Here is a 21,811-nt window from a genome sequence, read left to right as displayed (position 1 = left end):
GGGGGCAATTAATATTAGTAATGTGAGTGAAGCAGAGGAAGTAAATAGGTTTATTACTTTTATTTGGAGTTGCATCAATTTTTTGGTGCCAAAGACCAATGGATAACTGTTATCCTTTAAGAGTTTGAAAAAGCCACACTGTTAGATGTGGGGGCATGAGTTAGCAGTTCTTGCAGTACTTTTTCGGTAAGTAAGACGTTTTGATCTTCTATTACTAGCTTCACAAACTAGTGTTCTTTTTAAACTATACTTACAATAAAGGGGGCCTAAGATGATTTTGGGACTTAATGATAAGAGTAGTAAGGGAATGATGTGTAGGGCTATTAAGGCGTGTTCTCATGTGAAAGAGGGGGTGAGGTTGTTAATATGGTAAGTATGTTTGCCACCTTGTGTCGTGATTAACATGTATAGGGAGTAAAGGGCTGTGATTACAATATTTGTTCCTATTAGGATAATAGTGAGGTTTGATCACGAGAAAGCTGATATAACTACAAGTAGTTCTCCGATCAGGTGGATGGTGGGGGGTAGAGCGAGGTTTGTTAGGCTTGCTAGTAGTCATCAGGTCGTTACTAGTGGGAGAAAGATTTGTAGGCCTCGTGCTAGGATTATGGTTCGGCTGTGGATTCGTTCATAGTTCGAGTTTGCTAGACAGAAGAGTATAGAGGATGTAAGGCCGTGGGCGACTATTAGAGGGGTAGCTCCTATGTAGCTTCAAGGGGTTTGGATGAGGATAGCTGTGATAACGAGTGCTATGTGGCTGATTGAGTATGCGATGAGTGATTTTAGGTCTGTTTGACGTAAACAGATGGAGCTGGTTATGATTATTCCTCATAAGGATAGCATGAGGAAGGGGTAAGCTATATGTTCTGTTAGAGGGTTAAGAATTGATGTGATTCGTAGCATGCCATAGCCTCCGAGTTTTAGTAATACAGCTGCAAGGACTATTGAACCTGCGATGGGGGCCTCTACGTGTGCTTTGGGTAATCAAAGGTGTAGACCGTCAAGGGGTATTTTTACTAGAAAAGCTATTCTGCAGGCTAGTCATATGAGGATATTAGATCAGGAAGTGGGTAGTGGTTGGGCTCAGTGTTGTAATAATAGAAAGTTTAGAGATCCTGATGTGTTTTGTAAGTACGTTAGTGCTACTAGCAAGGGGAGTGATCCTATGAGTGTGTAGAATAGGAAGTAGAGTCCTGCATTGAGTCGTTCTGTTTGGTAACCTCAGCGGGTGATAATGATGAGAGTGGGGATTAGTGTAGCTTCAAATACGATGTAGAATAGGATTAGTTCTGTGGCGGTGAATGTTATAATTAGAAAAGTTTGTAATATAATTAGTATTGTAATGTAAAGTTTTATTGGGACGAGTGGTTCTTTGAGAAGGTGGGACTGGCTTGCTATTAGTATTAAGGGGAGGAGTCATATTGTCAGGATTAAGAGTGGTGTAGAAAGGGGGGTCAGAGAAGAATATCAGAGAGTAATTGAGACTGTTGTCGTTGAATTAAGTAGGAGTAGGCTTGTAAAGCTGATTAGTAAACTGGGTTGTGGTATTAATTCAGATAGAGCTGTGTTTTGATAATCAAGTTAGGGGTAGCAGTATGATGGTAGGAATAATGAATTTTACCACCGGAGGAGGTTAAGGTTTTGTACGTAGTCAGTGCCGTATGCGTTGGAGATTATGACTAATAGGGCTAGTCCGATAGCTGCTTCACAGGCTGCAAATACTAGGAGGATAATTGGTATCATGCTGGCTAGAGTGAAGTGTGAGTTTAGGATTGTGAGGGCTGCTAGAATGAACAGTGATAGTACTATGCCTTCTAAGCAGAGTAATGCAGATATTAGGGAGGATCGGTATATTAATAAACCCGTGAGGGATATGGTGAAGGCTATTAGGATATTTATATGGATTAGAGACACTTGGTATTTGTGAGTTTGGATCACAGTCTAGTGGGTCGACATCACTTGTTTTATTTTAAACTAAGTACCATATTTATCTCATTCTAAGCCCTTTTGGGTTCATTCGTAGGCTAGGCTAGCTGCTAGTAGGGAGATTAAGAATAGGGTCACAGTGAGTATTATTTTTAGATTATTTGTTTGGGTTGCTCAGGGTAGGGGGAGTAGGAGGGCGATTTCTAGGTCAAAGAGGAGGAAAGTAATTGCTACTAGGAAGAATTTTATGGAGAAAGGTAGGTGAGCGGACCCTATTGGGTCGAAACCACATTCTTAGGGACTTGTTTTTTCCGCGTATACGTTTAGCTGAGGGAGTCAGAAAGCGATAAATACAAGTAGTAAGGCTAGAGTTGTATTTGTTAATAGTGTTAGTAGGAGATTTATTGTTCTTTTTCGGGGTGCACCGAAACTAACTGATTGGAAGTCAGCTGTACTTGTTAATACTAAAAGGACTATGAACCTCATCAACAGATAGATATATAGAGAAATAGCCATACAACGTCTACGAAATGTCAGTATCAAGCAGCGGCTTCGAAGCCAAAGTGGTGGCTTGATGTAAAGTGGAATTTTATTTGGCGTATAAAGCAAACAATGAGGAAAGTGGATCCGATAATGACGTGTAGTCCATGGAAGCCTGTGGCCACAAAGAAAGTGGATCTGTAGATTCCGTCTGAGATGGTGAATGGGGCTTCCTAGTATTCTGATGCTTGGAGTAGGGTAAAATAAAGGCCGAGCATGATTGTGATGAAAAGAGCTTGAAGTATGTGTTTGCGGTTTCCTTCTATGAGCCTGTGATGGGCTCAGGTGATAGATACGCCAGAGGCTACTAATACAGAGGTATTGAGAAGTGGGACTTCTAGGGGATTTAGGGGGTGGATACCTGTTGGCGGTCAGCATCCACCTAGTTCAGGAGTGGGGGCAAGGCTTGAGTGGTAAAAGGCTCAGAAGAAGCCTGTAAAAATTAGGACTTCTGATAGGATAAATAAGATTATTCCATATCGAAGTCCTTTTTGGACGGTTGGTGTGTGGTGGCCTTGGAAAGTGCTTTCTCGGATAATATCTCGTCACCATTGGTATACTGTTAGAATATTTGTTAGTAAACTTAAAACTAGTAGGATTATTGAGTTGAAGTGGAATCCTATGATTAGGCCTGATGTTATAAGAAGTGCTGAGACAGCTCCTGTAAGGGGGTCAAGGACTGGGATTTACTATGTGATATGAATGGGTCTGGTGGGTCATTATATATTGTCATGCAAGTATAAGCTTACTAGTAGAGTGAATACGTAGGCTTGAATTAAGGCGACAGCAAATTCGAGGATGGTTAATAGAGTGAGGACAGTGAATGTGATGAGGGCTGTGAATAGGCTGGTACTTATTAGTGTGAGAGTTGTACTTCCAATTAGATGTAATAACAAGTGGCCTGCTGTAATGTTGGCAGTTAGTCGTACGGCTAGTGCTACTGGTTGAATAAGTAGGCTAATAGTTTTGATAATTACTAATATGGGAATGAGGAAAGTGGGTGTGCCTTGTGGTAGAAGGTGGGCTAAGGATATTTTTGCCTTATTACGGAAGCCTGTAATGACAGTACCTGCTTATAGAGGAATAGCTATTCCTAAATTTATTGAGAGTTGGGTGGTAGGTGTAAATGAGTGGGGTAATATTCCAAGAAGATTTGTAGAGGCAATAAATAGAAGTGAGATGAGTATTAGAGATCAGGTTTGTCCCTTGGGGTTATGTGTATTTATTAGTTGTTTTGATGTAAGTTTGGTTAATCATTGTTGGATGGAAACTGTGCGATTGTTAATTAGTCGATTTGGTGTTGGGAATAGTATAGTAGGGAATAGAATGATTAGAGTGGTGATAGGAATACCAGGGTAGTGGTGGTGATAGGAATATCTTCCTGGCAGAATAGCCAGGAAGGGAGAAATGCTATGGGGTGTGTGTGTGATAGTAGAGTGGGGAGATGGCTTCCACAAAATGGTATGTATAAAAATGAGCTCTGGGGGTAGTGATAAACAGCAAAGTCAAGAGAAAATGGTAATATATTAAAATTCTTTTCTTGGGGGGCCATCAAGAATGTACTTTTAGAGATTATTGTGAAGTGTCTTTTATGCTTTCAGATACTACTTTTGATGTTAATAGTGGAAATGAAAACTATCCTGCTTGCATATAGCTTTCTTGTCTAAGTGCTTTCACGTACCTTATTTATTTGAATGTTACGACATCATTCTAAGGCGTGCAGGCTGATTTCATATGATTCCATTTTGGCATCGTTAGTGGAAATAATTAAGCTTTGGCGTGAGATGGGCAGGAGTTTCAAATCTTAGCTCCTTATTTACTAGTTGTAGGACCCTGGCCTTGGCAAGCTATTAGCCCTCTGAAACTCAGCTTCCTCATTTGCTCACTAAATCTGGTTCTTTCGCATAACTACCTGAGAGGATGCTTCAGAGGACACAATGAGATAACCTCTGTAAAATGCTGGCCATAAGGAACACTCAATAAGTGCTATTTCCCTTTGTGTGCGACTTCAAATCCATATCTGCCCTTTCACATGTGAACTGCCGTTAGACTGTAGAGTTAGGTTTTTTGTTTTCTGTGTGCTGGCTCTGATGCTAGAATTGAGATGAGTAAACAATAAGCAAATGATCACTATAAATGCTTAATGGCACTGTGAGTGTAATATAAAACCACAAGTCCATTGAATGTGATGAATCAGACTTCTATTAGTACAGATGACCTCCCTGAATCCACACTGACCAGAGTCCTTCAAGATCACTGCTATTACATGGAGTCGCATGTTAAGGAGTACAACCTCACCAGTTAAAATTTTGTAGGGCATGCGCACTGACATTCTGTCAGCACGCTGATAATTTTTTATTAATGACCGCCTCAGGCTTAGGGCACCCTCTCCTAACATTCTGCCATCTGGGAGAGCCTTTCTGTCTTTGGCATCATGTACCCTAGTTTACTCACAGGGGAAGGACGGTAGGAAAAGGGATGGTTATCAGATTCTGCTTTGCAGTATGGCTGGGATTCTTAGTAACAGCTGATGCTAATCTAGCCCCTCTTTGTGCCAACCTGGAGCTGATTTTCTCCTGGATTTCTGGGCCCCTCCTCTTTCCCTTTCCTCCTTTATCTCTGCTCAGCATCCTTTTACAGTCTACTTTGCAGAAGTTTCTTCCTCCACTGGTTTCCCAGCATCCTGTCCTTGGTCCCCTTTCTTGTCTTCTTCTGTACTTGCCTAGGATGGTCCCAGCCACATCCCCACCTGCAGCCCAACCCGCCGGTATCCTTCTGTCTGCCAAATCAGTATTTGCAGCTCGCATATCCAACCTATCAGGACTTTGCACTCTGTTTTCCTACAGAGACCTCAGAAATTTATTTTAAACATTTAAAAATTAATTAAAAAAAATAAAAAAAAATTAATTTTAAAATGTCTTTGCTTTACCCTTGCTCCCTATTGATTTAGCCTGAATCAGAGAATGGCAACAACATTAATCCAAATTCAGAGACCTAGGAGTCAACATTGACACCTCCCTCTGTGCCCAGAGCTAATTACCCAGCAAGTCTTGTTAATTCTATCACTTTACTATCTCTGAAATTCCCCCTTTCCTCTTGGCACTCTCTGATTAGGAGAAGAAGAACATAGTGGCTAAAAGCATCAGTTTGGGGTCCAATTCCTAGGGTTTCTACTTAATAGCTGTGTGGTTATGAGTAAGGACCTTAGCCTTCTTGAGCCTTGGTTTCTTCATCTGTAAAATACGGATAACATCTGATTCGTTGCTTAAACGAGTTAAGTGTTTGGTATGTAGGCCACGAGGAGCCCTCCACATAGTTATGTTTTAATCAGTTTCTCATCTCAGTTACACCAGTGCTTTGACTTGGGTGCACATAAGATTCACCTGGAGGGCTTGCTGAACCCTACATTGCTAGGCCCTATTCCAGAAAATCTGCATTCCTAACAAGTTCCCAGGTGATGCTGACCCCGCTGCTCCTAGGCCCACACCTTGACTAAAGAAAGGCCTCTTGGCCTGCAACCTTCCCACTCCCAGGCTCACCTCCACCCCATACACAGCCATCATTTTAAACTTTATCTAATCTTTACATAAAAATTGCTTGAATTTCCTAGCAATTGCTAAGCACTTTTTCTGTGGTCAGACATACTTCTAAGTAAGTGCTTGACATGAATGAACATATTTAAAGCTGAGAACAGCTTGTGAGATACATATCTCCATTCTACAGATGAGGAAACCGAAGCACAGAGAACTTAAGGAACCTGTCTAAGGTGACACAGGTAGTAATTTTGAGAGACAGAATTTATTATTATTATTTTTTTTTGCGGTATGCGGGCCTCTCACTGCTGTGGCCTCTCCTGTTGCGGAGCACAGGCTCCGGATGCGCGGGCTCAGTGGCCATGGCTCACGGGCCCAGCTGCTCCGCGACATGTGGGATCTTCCCGGACCGGGGCACGAACCCGTGTCCCCTGCATCGGCAGGCAGACTCTCAACCACTGCGCCACCAGGGAAGCCCTCAGAGACAGAATTTGATATCAGACTCCAGAATCTTAAACATTATAATCACTGCCTTTCTGCCCTGTCATTTCCTCATCTTAACATCCTCCAAAAAACAAGTCTATGGGATTTAAATCCATCCCTTTGCATGGCCTATGTGACTCCCAGGTGTCCTTTTTTTTTTTTTTTTACATCTTTATTGGAGTATAATTGCTTTACAATGGTGTGTTAGTTTCTGCTTTATAACAAAGTGAATCAGTTATACATATACATATGTTCCCATATCTCTTCCCTCTTGCGTCTCCCTCCCTCCAACCCTCCCTATCCCACCCCTCCAGGCGGTCACAAAGCACTGAGCTGATCTCCCTGTGCTATGCGGCTGCTTCCCACTAGCTATCTACCTTATGTTTGGTAGTGTAGAGTCCATGCCTCTCTCTCGCTTTGTCACAGCTTACCCTTCCCCCTCCCCATATCCTCAGGTCCATTCTCTAGTAGGTCTGTGTCTTTATTCCTGTCTTACCCCTAGGTTCTTCATGACATTTTTTTTCCCTTAAATTCCATATATATGTGTTGGCATACGGTATTTGTCTTTCTCTCTCTTACGTCACTCTGTATGACAGACTCTAGGTCTATCCACCTCATTACAAATAGCTCAGTTTCGTTTCTTTTTATGGCTGAGTAATATTCCATTGTATATATGTGCCACATCTTCTTTAGCCATTCATCCGATGATGGGCACTTAGGTTGTCTCCATCTCCGGGCTATTGTAAATAGAGCTGCAATGAACATTTTGGTACATGACTCTTTTTGAATTATGGTTTTCTCAGGGTATATGCCCAGTAGTGGGATTGCAGGGTCATATGGTAGTTCTATTTGTAGTTTTTTAAGGAACCTCCATACTGTTCTCCATAGTGGCTCTACCAATTCACATTCCCACCAGCAGTGCAAGAGTGTTCCCTTTTCTCCACACCCTCTCCACCATTTATTGTTTCTAGATTTTTTGATGATGGCCATTCTGACTGGTGTGAGATGATATCTCACTGTAGTTTTGATTTGCATTTCTCTAATGATTAACGATGTTGAGCATTCTTTCATGTGTTTGTTGGCAGTCTGTATATCTTCTTTGGAGAAATGTCTATTTAGGTCTTCTACCCATTTTTGGATTGGGTTGTTTGTTTTATTATTGAGCTGCATGAGCTGCTTATAAATTTTGGAAATTAATCCTTTGTCAGTTGCTTCATTTGCAAATATTTTCTCCCATTTGGTCTTGTTTATGGTTTCCATTGCTGTGCAAAAGCTTTGAAGTTTCATTAGGTCCCATTTGTTTATTTTTGTTTTTATTTCCATTTCTCTAGGAGGTGGGTCAAAAAGGATCTTACTGTGATTTATGTCATAGAGTGTTCTGCCTATGTTTTCCTCTAAGAGTTGATAGTTTCTGGCCTTACATTTAGGTCTTTAATCCATTTTGAGCTTACTTTTGTGTATGGTGTTAGGGAGTGATCTAATCTCATACTTTTAAATGTACCTGTCCAGTTTTCCCAGCACCACTTATTGAAGAGGCTGTCCTTTCTCCACTGTACATTCCTGCCTCCTTTATCAAAGATAAGGTGACCATATGTGTGTGGGTTTATCTCTGGGCTTTCTATCCTGTTCCATTGAGCTATCTTTCTTTTTTTGTGCCAGTACCATACTGTCTTGACTACTGTAGCTTTGTAGTATAGTCTGAAGTCAGGGAGCCTGATTCCTCCAGCTCCGTTTTTCGTTCTCAAGACTGCTTTGGCTATTCGGGGTCTTTTGTGTTTCCATACAAATTGTGAAATTTTTTGTTCTAGTTCTGTGAAAAATGCCATTGGTAGTTTGATAGGGATTGCATTGAATCTGTAGATTGCTTTGCATAGTAGAGTCATTTTCACAATGTTGATTCTTCCAATCCAAGAACATGGTATATCTCTCCATCTATTTGTATCATCTTTAATTTCTTTCATCAGCGTCTTATAATTTTCTGCATACAGGTCTTTTGTCTCCTTAGGTAGGTTTATTCCTAGATACTTTATTCTTTTTGTTGCAATGGTAAATGAGAGTGTTTTCTTGATTTCACTTTCAGATTTTTCACCATTAGTGTATAGAAATGCCAGAGGTTTCTGTGCATTAATTTTGTATCCTGCTACTTTACCAAATTCATTGATTAGCTCTAGTAGTTTTCTGGTAGCATCTTTAGGATTCTGTATGTATAGTATCATGTCATCTGCAAACAGTGACAGCTTTACTTCTTCTTTTCTGAATTGGATTCCTTTTATTTCCTTTTCTTCTCTGATTGCTGTGGCTAAAACTTCCAAAAGTATGTTGAATAAGAGTGGTGAGAGTGGGCAACCTTGTCTTGTTCCTGATCTTAGTGGAAATGCTTTCAGTTTTCCTTTTGCACCACTCACTACGTTGTTCCCTGACCTCTAGACTAGTTGCAAACTTGTTTTTCAAGTACACTTTACCCCGCATGAAACACCTACCAACTCCTATTCATTCTTTATAAAGCTCAGCTAAGATAGTACCTTCTTTGAGAAGTCTTCCCAGCTCTTCCCCACCAACTGTGATTAAAAGCCCTTCTTTTGTGAAAGTTCCCCTAGCACTTAGCACTTAGCTTTCTTGAAGCTATTCCACACACACCTGCTTACTTGTTGGACCCTTCAACAAAGATGAAGTTTAGGGCAGGGCAGACTCTTGTCAGTGCACCTAGAAGGCAGTTAAATATCATCTGTTAATGAGTGAATGTAAATTACATCCAATGGCACTTTCAGGCTCTCTTCTCTTAATTCCTCAGTGAGTTCCTTCTTTGGGCTCCTTCAGGCTTGTGTGAAAACCAGTCTTGATGACATTTCTTTAAAAAAGATTTTATTTATGTTTATTGTTGAGTATTTCCCTTAAGGATAAACCAAAATATGTCACAAATATCCATATATCTACTATGCAGCATTTGTTTGTTTGTTTTTAATTGAAATATAGTAGATTAACAGTATTGTGTTAGTTTCAGGTATATAGCAAAGTGATTCAGTTGTATATTTTTCAGATTAATTTCCATTATAGATTTATTACAAGATACTGAATATACTTCTCTGTGTTATATAGTAAATACTTGTTGCTTATCTTTTTTTTTTTTTTTTTTTGTGGTATGCGGGCCTCTCACTGTTGTGGCCTCTCCCGTTGCGGAGCACAGGCTCCGGACGCGCAGGCTCAGCGGCCATGGCCCACGGGCCCAGCCTCTCCACAGCACGTGGGATCTTCCCGGACCATGGCACGAACCCGTGTCCCCTGCATCGGCAGGCGGACTCTCAACCACTGCGCTACCAGGGAAGCCCATCTATTTTATGTATAGTAGTTTGTTAGTCCCACACACGTAAATTGTCCCTCCCTCATCCCTTTTGGTAATCATAAGTTGGTTTTCTATGTCTGTGAGTATGTTCCTATTTTGTATATAGATTCATTTGTATTATTTTTTAGATTGCACATACAAGTGATATTATATTTGTCTTTCTCTGACTTACTTAATATGATATTCTCTAGGTCTATCTATGTTGCTCAGAATGACAATATTTCCTTCTTTTTTATGGCTAATATTCCATTTTGTGTCTGTGTGTGTACACCACATCTGCTTAACCAATTGTCTGTTGCTGGGACTTGGGTTGTTTCCATGTCCTGGCTATTGTAAACAGTGCTGTTATGAACACTGGGGTGCATGTATCTTTTCAAATTAATTTGCCTTTTTTCTGGATATATGCCCAGGAGTGGGATTGCTGGATCATATGGTAGCTCTATTTTAGATTTTTAAGGAACCTCCGTACTGTTTTCCATAGTGGCTACACCAATTTACATTCTCACCAACAGTGTAGGAGGGTTCCCTTTTCTCCACACCCTTCCCAGCATTTATTATTTGTAGACTTTTTAATGATGGCCATTCTGACTGGTCTGAGGTGATACCTCATTATAGTTTTCATTTGCACTTTTCTAATAATTAGCAACGTTGAGCATCTTTTCATGTGCCTATTGGTCATGTGTATGATATGTATGTCTTGTTTGGAGAGGTGTCTGCTTAGGTCTTCTGCCCTTTTTTTTTTTTTTTTTGTGATACGCGGGCCTCTCACTGTTGTGGCCTCTCCCGTTGCGGAGCACAGGCTCCGGACGCGCAGGCTCAGCAGCTAAGGCTAACGGGCCCAGCCACTCTGTGGCATGTGGGATCTTCCCGGACCAGGGCATGAACCCGTGTCCCCTGCATCGGCAGGCGGACTCTCAACCACTGCGCCACCAGGGAAGCCCTGCCCATTTTTTGATTGGTTTTGTTTTTTTTTTTTGATATTGAGTTGTATGAGTTGTATTTTGGTTATTAAGCCCTTGTCAGTCACCGTTTGCAAATAATTTCTCTCATTCAGTAGGTTGTCTTTTTGTTGATGCTGTGCAAAAGCTTTGCTGTGCAAAAGCTTTTAAGATCGATTAGGTCCTACTTGTTAATTTTTCCTTTTATTTCTTTTGCCTAGGGAGACTGACCTAAGAAAATATTGCTACGATTTATGTTTGAGAATGTTTTGCCTGTGTTCTCTTCTAGGAGTTCTATGGTGTCAAGTCTTATATTTAGGTTTTCAAGACATTTTGAGTTTATCTTTGTGTATGGTGTGAGGGAGGGTAATAATTTCACTGATTTACACACAGCTGTCAAGCTTTCCCAACACCACTTGAAGAGACTTTCTCCCCATTGTATATTATTGACTTCTTTGTTGTAGATTGACTATAGGTATGTGGGTTTATATCTGGGCTCTCTATTCTTTTCCACTGATCTATGTGTCTGTTTTTGTGCCAATACCATGCTGTTTTGATTAATGTAGATTTGTAGTATTGTCTAAAGTCTGGGAGGGTTATGCCTCCAGCTTTGTTCTTTTTCCTCAGGATGGCTTTGACAATTCTGGGTCTTTTGTGGTTCTACGTAAAATTTATGATTATTCTACTTCTGTGCAAAATGTCATGGGCATTTTGATAGGGATGGCATTAAATCTGTAGATTGCTTTGGGTAGTCTGGCCATTTTAACAATATTAATTCTTCCAATCCAAGAGCATGGGATATCTTTCCATTTCTTTGAATCATCTTCAGTTTCCCTGATCAGTGTCTTATAGTTTTCAGTGTAGTATAGTTTTCACCTCCTTGGTTAAGTTTACTCCTAGTTATTTTATTTTTTTGGTGTGATTTTAAACAGAATTTTTTTTTTTTACTTTCTCTTTCTGATATTTCATTGTTAAAGAAATGCAGTGGGTCTTTGAATGTTAATCTTGTATCCTGCTACCTTGCTGAACTCATTTATTCTAACAGTTTCTGTGTGGAGTCTCTAGGGTTCTATATATAGATTATCATGTTATCTGCAAATAGTGACAGTTTTACCTCTTCCCTTCCAATTTGGATAATTTCTGTGTCTTTCTGTTCTCTGACTGATGTGGCTAAGACTCCCAATACTATGTTGAATAGACATGGTGAGAGGGGACATCCTTGTCTTGTTTCTAAATTTAGTGGGAAGGCTTTCAGCTTTTTACCACTGACTATTATGTTGGCAGTGGGTTTGTCATATATGGTTTTTATTATGTTGATACGTTTCTTCTGTACCCACTTTGGTGAGAGTTTTTTTTTATCATGAATGGATGTTGAATTTTGTCAAATACTTTCTTTGTGTCTACTGAAATGATCACGTGGATTTTGTCTTTTTGTTAATATGGTGTATTACAATGGTTGATTTTACATATATTCAATCATTCTTTTGCCCCTGGGATGAATCCAGTTTGATCATGGTATACGATCCTTTTTGCGTACTGTTGAATTTGGATTGCTAATACTTTGATGAATATATATGCAAAAATCTTCAACAAAGACATTGGCCTATAATTTTCCCTGTTGTAGTCTCTGTCTGGTTTTGGTACCAGGTGGTAGTAGCTTCATAGAATGAATTTGGGAGTGTTCCCACCTCTTCAATCTTTTGGAATAGTTTGAGAAGAATAGGTGTAAGTTCTTCTTCGTATGTTTGGTACAATTCCCCAGTGAGGTCCTCTGGTCCTGGACTTTTGTTTGCAGGGAGTTGTGTTTTTTTTTTCTTATTTGGTTTATTTGTTTACAGATTCTATTTCACTTTTCATGACTGGTCTGTTCAAATTATCTGTTTCTCCTTGACTCAGTTTTGGCAGGCTGTATGTTTGTAGAAACTTGTCCATTTCTTCTTGGCTGTCCAATTTGTTGGCATATAACTGTTCATAGTATTCTCTTATGATTTTTTTGTATTTCTGCAGTATCAATTGTTATTTCTCCTCTTCAGTTTCTTAACTTGTTTATTTTGGTCCTCTTTCTTTTCTTCTAGGTGAGCCTGACTAGAAGTTTGTTGATTTTATCTTTTCAAAAAACCAGCTTTTGCTAGATAGCTTCAAGATGGCGGAGGAGTAAGATGTGGAGATCACCTTCCTCTGACAAATACATCAAAAATACATCTACATGAGGAACAACTCCTACAGAACACCTACAGAATGCTGGTAGAACATCTGACTCCCCAAAAGGCAAGAAACTCCCCACATACCTGGGTAGGGCAAAAGAAAAAAGAAAAAACAGACAAAAGAATAGGGACGGGACATGCACCTCTGGGAGGGAACTGTGAAGGAGGAAAAGTTTCTACACACTAGAAAGCCCCTCCACTGGCAGAGACAGGGGGTGGGCAGGGGTGAAGCGTCAGAGCCACGGAGGAGAGAGCAGCAAGAGGGGTGCAGAGAGCAAAGTGGAGAGATTCCCGCACAGAGGATCGGTGCCGACCAGCACTCACCAGCCTAAGATGCTTGTCTGCTCACCCACCAGGTCAGGTGGGGGCAGGGAGCTGAGGCTCGGGCTTTGGAGGTCAGATCCCAGGGAGAGGACTGGGGTTGGCTGCCTGAACACAGCCTGAAGGGGGCTAGTGTGCCACAGCTAGCTGGGAGGGAGTCCGGGAAAGAGTCTGGACCTGCCTAAGAGGCAAGAGACCATTGTTTCGGGGTGTGCAAGGAGAGGGGATTCAGAGAACTGCCTAAGCAAGCTCCAGAGACGGGCACTAGCCGCGGCTATCAGCGCGGACCCCAGAGATGGGCATGAGATGCTAAGGCTGCTGCTGCCGCCACCAAGAAGCCTGTGTGTGAGCACAGGTCACTATCACACCTCCTCTCCCGGAAGCCTGTGCAGCCCACCACTGCCAGGGTCCTGTGATCCAGGGACAACTTCCCCGGGAGAACACATGGCACGCCTCAGGCTGTTGCAACGTTACGCCGGCCTCTGCCACCACAGGCTCGCCCCCCATTCCGTACCCCTCCCTGCCCCACGCCTGAGTAAGCCAGAGTACCCGAATCAGCAGCTCCTTTAACCCCATCCTCTCTGGGCGAAGAACAGACACCCTCAGGTGACCTACGTGCAGAGGCAGGGCCAAATCCAAAGCTGAACCCCAGGAGCTGTGCAAACAAAGAAGAGAAAGGGAAATTTCTCCCAGCAGCCTCAGGAGCACTGGATTAAATCTCCACGATCAACTTGATGTACCCTGTATCTGTGGAATACCTGAACAGACACTGAATTATCCCAAAATTGAGGTGGTGGACGTTGGGAGCAACTGTAGACTTGGGGTTTGCTTTCTGCATCTAATTTGTTTCTGGTTTTATGTTTATCATCTTAGTTTAGTATTTACAGCATATTATCACTGGTAGATTTGTTTATTGATTTGGTTGCTCTCTTCTTTTTAACATATATATATTTTGTCCCATTCTCTCTTTTTGTTGAGTGTGTTATGTGTGTGCTTCTTTGTGTAATTTTGTCTGTACAGCTTTGCTTTTACCATTAGTCCTAGGGTTCTGTCTAACCGTTTTGGATTTTTTTTTTAGTATACTTTTCAGCACTTATTATCATTGGTGGATTTGTTTTTTGGTTTGGTTGTTCTAGTCTTTCTTTTTTTAAAAAATACTTTTTTTAATAATTTTTTAAATTTTAATAACTTTATTTTCTTTTTTCCTTTTTTCTTTTTTTTCCCTCACTCTTCTTCTGAGCCACGTGGCTGACACGGTCTTGGTGCTCCAGCTGGGTGTCAGGCCTGAGCCTCTGAGGTGGGAGAGCCAAGTTCAGGACATTGGTCCACAAGAGACCTCCCAGTTCCATGTAATATCAAACAGCGAAAGCTCTCCCAGAGATCTCTATCATCTCAACGCTAGGACCCAGTTCCACTCAACGACCAGCAAGCTACAGTGCTGAACACTCTATGCCAAACAACTAGCAAGACAGGAAAACAACCCCACCCACTAGCAGAGAGGCTGCCTAAAATTATAATAAGGTCACAGACACCCCAAAAGACACGACCAGATGCAGTCCTGCCCACCAGAAAGACAAGATTCAGCCTCATCCACCAGAACACAGGCACCAGTCATCTCCACCAGGAAGCCTATAAAACCCACTGAACCAACTTTACCCACAGGGGGAAGACACCAGAAACAATGGGAACTATGAACCTGCAGCCTGTGAAAAGGAGATCCCCAAACACAGTAAGTTAAGCAAAATGAGAAGACAGAAAAACACACAGCAGATGAAGAAGCAAGGTAAAAACCCACCAGACCAAACAAATGAAGAGAAAATAGGCAGTTTACCTGAAAAAGAATTCACAATAATGATAGTAAAGATGCTCAAAATCTTGGAAATAGAATGGAGAAAATACAAGAAACGTTTAACAAGGACCCAGAAGAACTAAAGAGCAAACAAACAATGATGAACAACACAATAAATGCAATTAAAAATTCTCTAGAAGGAATCAACAGCAGAATAACTGAGGCAGAAAACGGATAAGTTACCTGTAAGATAAAATAGTGGAAATAACTACCACAGTGCAGAATAAAGTAAAAAGAATGAAAAGAATTGAGGACAGCCTCAGAGATCTCTGGGACATTAAACACACCAACATTTGAATTATGGGGGTCCCAGAAGAAGAAAAGAAAAAGAAAGGGACTGAGAAAATATTTGAAGAGATTATAGTTGAAAACTTCCCTAATGTGGGAAAGGGAATAGTCAATCAGGTCCAGTAAGTGCAATGAGTCCCATACAGGATAAATTCAAGGAGAAACATGCCAAGACACATATTAATCAAACTATAATTAAATACAAAGAAAAAATATTAAAAGCAGCAAGGGAAAAACAAGAAATAACATACAAGGGAATCCCCATAAGGTTAACAGCTGATCTTTCAGCAGAAACTCTGCAAGCCAGAAAGGAGTGGCAGGACATATTTAAAATGATGAAAGGGAAAAACCTACAACGAAGATTACGCTACCCATCAAGCATCTCGTTCAGATTCGATGGAGAAATTAAAAGCTTTACAGACAAGCAAAAGCTAAGGGAATTCAGCACCACTAAACCAGCTTTACAACAAATGCTAAAGGAACTTCTCTAGGCAGGAAACACAAGAAAATGAAAAGACCTACAATAAGAATCCAAAAACAATTAAGAAAATGGTAATAGGAATATACATATCAATAACTACTTTAAATGTAAACAGATTAAATGCTCCAACCAAAAGACACAGACTGGCTGAATGGATATAAAAACAAGACCCATATATATGCTGTCTACAAGAGACCCACTTCAGACCTAGGGACACATACAGACTGAAAGTGAGGGGATGGAAAAAGATATTCCATGCAAATGGGAAACCAAAAGAAAGCAATTCTCGTATCAGACAAAATAGACTTTAAAATAAAGACTATTACAAGAGACAAAGAAGGACACTACATAATGATCAAGGGATCAATCCAAGAAGAAGATATAAGAATTGTAAATATTTATGCACCCAATGAAGGAGCACCTCAATACATAAGGCAAATGCTAACAGCCATAAAACAGGAAATCGACAGTAACACAATCATGGTAGGGGACTTTAACACCCCACTTTCACCAATGGACAGATCCAAAATGAAAATAAATAAGGAAACACAAGCTTTAAATGATATATTGAACAAGATGGACTTAATTGATACTTATAGGACATTCCATCCAAAAACAACAGAATACACTTTCTTCTCAAGTGCTCATAGAACATTGTCCAGGACAGATCATATCTTGGGTCACAAATCAAGCCTTGATAAATTTAAGAAAATGGAAATCGTATCAAGTGTCTTTTCTGACCACAATGCTATGAGACTAAATATCAATTACAGGGAAAAATCTGTAAAAAAATACAAACACATGGAGGCTAAACAATACACTACTAAATAACCAAGAGATCACTGAAGAAATCAAAGAGGAAATCAAAAAATACCTAGAAACAAATGACAATGAAAACACCATGACCCAAAACCTATGAGATGCAGCAAAAGCAGGTCTAAGAGGGAAGTTTATAGCAATGTAATACTACCTCAAGAAGCAAGAAACAACTCAAACAACCTAACGTTACACGTAAAGCAATTAGAGAAAGAACAAAAACACCCCAAAGTTAGCAGAAGGAAAGAAATCATAAACATCAGTTCAGAAATAAATGAAAAAGAAATGAAGGAAACAATAGCAAAGATCAATAAAACTAAAAGCTGGTTCTTTGAGAAGATAAAGTTGATAAACCATTAGCCAGACTCATCAAGAAAAAAAGGGAGAAGACTCAAATCAATACAATTAGAAATGAAAAAGGAGAAGTAAAAACTGACACTGCAGTAATACAAAGGATCAGAGAGATTACTACAAGCAACTATATGCCAATATAATGGACAACCTGGAAGAAATGGACAAATTCTTAGAAAAGCACAACCTTTCGAGACTGAACCAGGAAGAAATAGAAAATATAAACACACCAATCACAAGCACTGAAATTGAAACTGTGATTAAAAATCTTCCAACAACCAAAAGCCCAGGACCAGATGGCTTCACAGGCAAATTCTATCAAACATTTAGAGAAGAGCTACAACCTATCCTTCTCAAACTCTTCCAAAATATACCAGAGGGAGGAACATTCCCAAACTCATTCTACGAGCCACCCTGATACCAAAACCAGACAAGGATGTAACAAAGAAAGAAAACTACAGGCCAATATCACTGATGAACAAAGATGCAAAAATCCTCAACAAAATCCTAGCAAACAAAATCCAACAGCACATTAAAAGGATCATACACCCTGAAAAAGTGGGCTTTTTCTCAGGAATGCAAGGATTCTTCAATATACACAAATCAATCAATGTGATACACCATATTAACAAATTGAAGGAGAAAACTATATGACATATCATCTCAATAGATGCAGAAAAATCTTTGGACAAAATTCAACACCCATTTATGATAAAAACTCTCCAGAAAGTAGGCATAGAGTGAACTTACCTCAACATAATAAACACTATATATAACAAACCCACAGCCAACATCGTTCTCAATGGTGAAAAACTGAAACCATTTCCACTAAGATCAGGAACAAGACAAGGCTGCCCACTCTCACAACTTTTATTCAACATAGTTTTGGAATTTTTAGCCACAGCAATCAGAATAGTTTTAGAATTTTTAGCCACAGTAATCAGAGAAGAAAAGAAATAAAAGGAATCCAAGTAAGAAAAGAAGAAGTAAAGCTGTCACTGTTTGCAGATGACATGATACTAAACATAAAGTATCCTAAAGATGCTACCAGAAAACTACTAGAGCTAATCAATGAATTTCACAAAGTAGCAGGATACAAAATTAATGCACAGAAGTCTCTTGCATTCCTATAACACAAATGATGAAAAATCTGAAAGACATATTAAGGAAACACTCCCATTTACCACTGCAACAAAAAGAATAAAATGCCTAGGAATAAACCTACCTAAGGAGACAAAAGACCTGTATGCAGAAAAGTATAAGACACTGATGAAAGGAATTAAAGATGATACAAATAGATGGAGAGATATACCATGTTCTTGGATTGGAAGAATCAACATTGTGAAAATGACTATACTACCCAAAGCAATCTACAGATTCAGTGCAATCCCTATCTAACTACCAATGGCATTTTTCACAGAACTAGGACAAAAAATTTCACAATTTGTATGGAAACACAAAAGACCCCAAACAGCCAGAGCAATCTTGAGAATGAAAAACGGAGCTGGAGGAATCAGGCTCCCTGACTTCAGACTATACTACAAAGCTACAGTAATCAAGACAGTATGGTACTGGCACAAAAACAGAAAGATCAATGGAACAGGATAGAAAGCCCAGAGATAAACCCACGCACATATGGTCACCTTATTTCTGATAAAGGAGGCAAGAATATACAATGGAGAAAATACAGCCTGTTCAATAAGTGGTGCTGGGGAAACTAGACAGCTACATGTAAAAGAATGAAATTAGAACACTCCCTAACACCATACACAAAAATAAACTCAATGGATTAAAGACCTAAATGTAAGGCCAGACACTATAAAACTCTTTGTGGGAAACATAGGTAGAAGACTCTATGACATAAATCACAGCAAGATCCTTTTTTGACTCACCTCCTAGAGAAATGGAAATAAAAACAAAAATAAACAAATGGGACCTAATGAAACTTCAAAGCTTCTCCACAGCAAAGGAAAACATAAACAAGACAAAAAGACAACCCTCAGAATGGGAGAAAATAATTCCAAATGAAGCAACGGACAAAGGATTAATCTCCAAAATTTACAAGCAGCTCATGCAGCTCAATATCAAAAAACCAAACAACCCAATCCAAATTGGGCAGAAAACCTAAATAGACATTTCTCCAAAGAAGATATACAGATTGCCAACAAACACCTGAGAGGATCCTCAACATCACTGATCATTAGAGAAATGCAAATCAAAACTACAATGAGGTATCACCTCACACCAGTCAGAATGGCCATCATCAAAAAATCTAGAAACAATAAATGCTGGAGAGGGTGTGGAGAAAAGGGAACCACCTTGCACTGTTGGTGGGAATGTAAATTGATTCAGCCACTATGGAGAACAGTATAGAGGTTCTTTAAAAAACTAAAAATAGAACTACCATATGACCCAGCAATCCCACTACTGGGCATATCCCCTGAGAAAACCATAATTCAAAAAGAGTCATGTACCAAAATGTTCATTGCAGCTCTATTTACAATAGCCAGGAAATGGAAGCAACCTACATGTCCAATGACAGATGAATAAAGATGTGGCATATCTATACAATGGAATATTACTCCATCCATAAAAAGAAACAAAACTGAGTTATTTGTAGTGAGGTGGATGGAGCTAGAGATTATGAAGAACCTAGAGGCAGGTCAGGAATAAAGACGCAGATGTAGAGAATGGACTTGAGGACACGGGGAGGGGAAGGGTAAGCTGGGAGGAAGTGAGAGAGTGGCATGGATATATATACACTACCAAATATAACATAGAGAGCTAGTGGGAAGCAGCCACATAGCACAGGGAGATCAGCTTGGTGCTTTATGACCACCTAGAGGGGTGGGACAAGGAGGGTGGGAGGGAGACGCAAGAGGGACGAGATATGGTGATATATGTATATGAATAGCTGATTCACTTTGTTATAAAGCAGAAACTAACACACCATTGTAAAGCAATTATACTCCAATAAAAAAAATTATACTCCAATACTTTTTAAAAAATAAGGTAAAAGAAACAACAGTGTAATTAAAAGAGAAAATACCTAGTTAATGCAAAAGTATGCAATAAAGAAAAAATACTGGAACAAACACAAAAGACATACAGAAAATAAATAGCGAATAATAGACATAAATCCTACTTTATTAGTAATTACACTAAACATAAATGAATTAAACACTCTAATCAAAAGGCACAGATTAGTAGAATGGATTTTGAAAATGATCCAACTGTATGCTGCCGAGAAAATACTTTATATTTAAAGACAAAGAGGTTGAAAGTAAAAAGGCTGGAGGGAAGTATACCATACAATAAGAGCCAAAAGAGAACTAGAGTGGCTGTACCAATATTAGACAAAATAGACTTTAGACAGAAATTACTAGAGACAAAAAAGGATATTTTAAAATGATAAAAGGGTGAATCCATCAGGAAATTACAACTATTATATACATGTAACAACAGAGCTCTAACAAAACTGGAAGCAAAACCTGACACAACTAGAGGAAGAAATAGACTACTCAACAATAATAGATGTAGACTTCAAAACCCCAGTTTCAATAACAAATAAAACAACCAGGCAGAAGCTTAACCAGAAAATAGAAGACTTGAACAACATTATAAACCACTAGACCTAACAGACCTCTATGGCACATTCCATATAACAATATCAGAATGCACATTATTATTAATACATGAAACATTTTCCAGGATAGACAACATGTTAGATGATAAAACAAACCTCAATAAATTTAAAAGGGTGGGAATCATACAAAGAATGTTCTCTGACAACAAACGAATAAAATTAGAAATAAACAGAGATAAATTTGGAAAATTCAATATGTAAAAAGGACTAAACAGAAGCCTAACCAATAGAGCAAAGAAGGAATCACAAGAGGAATTAGAAAATACTTTGAGATGAATTAAAGTGAAACACAACATACCAAAACTTACGCGTTGCAGCCCAGGCATCATTTTAAAGCTATAACGCCTATAAGAAAGTTCTGAAATCAAAACCTAAGTTCCCACCCTAGGAAACTGGATAAAAAGCAAACTAACCCCCAACGAAGGAAGGAAATAATAAAGATTAGAGCAAAAATAGAGAATAGAAAACCAAAAGAGAAAAAATCAGCAAAAACTAAAGTTGGTTCTTTGAAAAGATCACCAAAATTCACAAAACTTAGCTAGATTGGTAAAGAGAAAAGACTCATTATTATGATCAGGAATGAAAGAAGGGACGTCAACAACAATCTTACAGAAATAAAATGAATTGTAAGGGAATACTGTGAACAATTTTGTGCCAATAAATTAGATAACTAGATTAAATTAACAAATTGCTATAAAGACTCAAACTACCTAAACTTAACCAAGAAGAAATAGAAAATCTGAATAGATCTATAATAGGTAAAGAGATTGAATTAATAATCAAAAAACTTCTCATAAAATGTCCATGTCCAGATAGATTCACTAGCAAATTCTACCAAACATGCAAAAAATAATCAATACCAATTCTTCACAAATTTCAAAAAAACAGAAGAGAAAGGAACACTTACAATTCATTCCATGAAGGTAGTGTTACCCTGATAACAAAACCAGACAAAGGCATCACATGCAAATAAAAGGACAGGCCAGAATCTCCTATAAAAATACTGTGAAAACGCTCAACAAAATAGTAGCAAACAAAATCTAGCAACATATAAAAAGTAGTATATGCCGTGCTCAAAAGTAATGCATCCTGAGA

The 21,811-nt window shown here is 39.2% G+C and overlaps 1 protein-coding gene across 1 annotated transcript in view; it reads right to left on the bottom strand.

Moving 5' to 3' along the window:
• Positions 1 to 21,811, bottom strand: part of PPM1L (protein phosphatase, Mg2+/Mn2+ dependent 1L) — a 334,432-nt gene that overhangs the window by 43,723 nt on the left and 268,898 nt on the right. The window lies entirely within an intron of this gene.

This window comes from Stenella coeruleoalba (genome assembly GCF_951394435.1).
Source record: "Stenella coeruleoalba genome assembly, chromosome: 5".
NCBI classification, from domain to species: Eukaryota; Metazoa; Chordata; class Mammalia; order Artiodactyla; family Delphinidae; genus Stenella; species Stenella coeruleoalba.
Note: the sequence above shows the minus strand (reverse complement) of the source record. Positions and strands in the feature narration are given on the sequence as shown.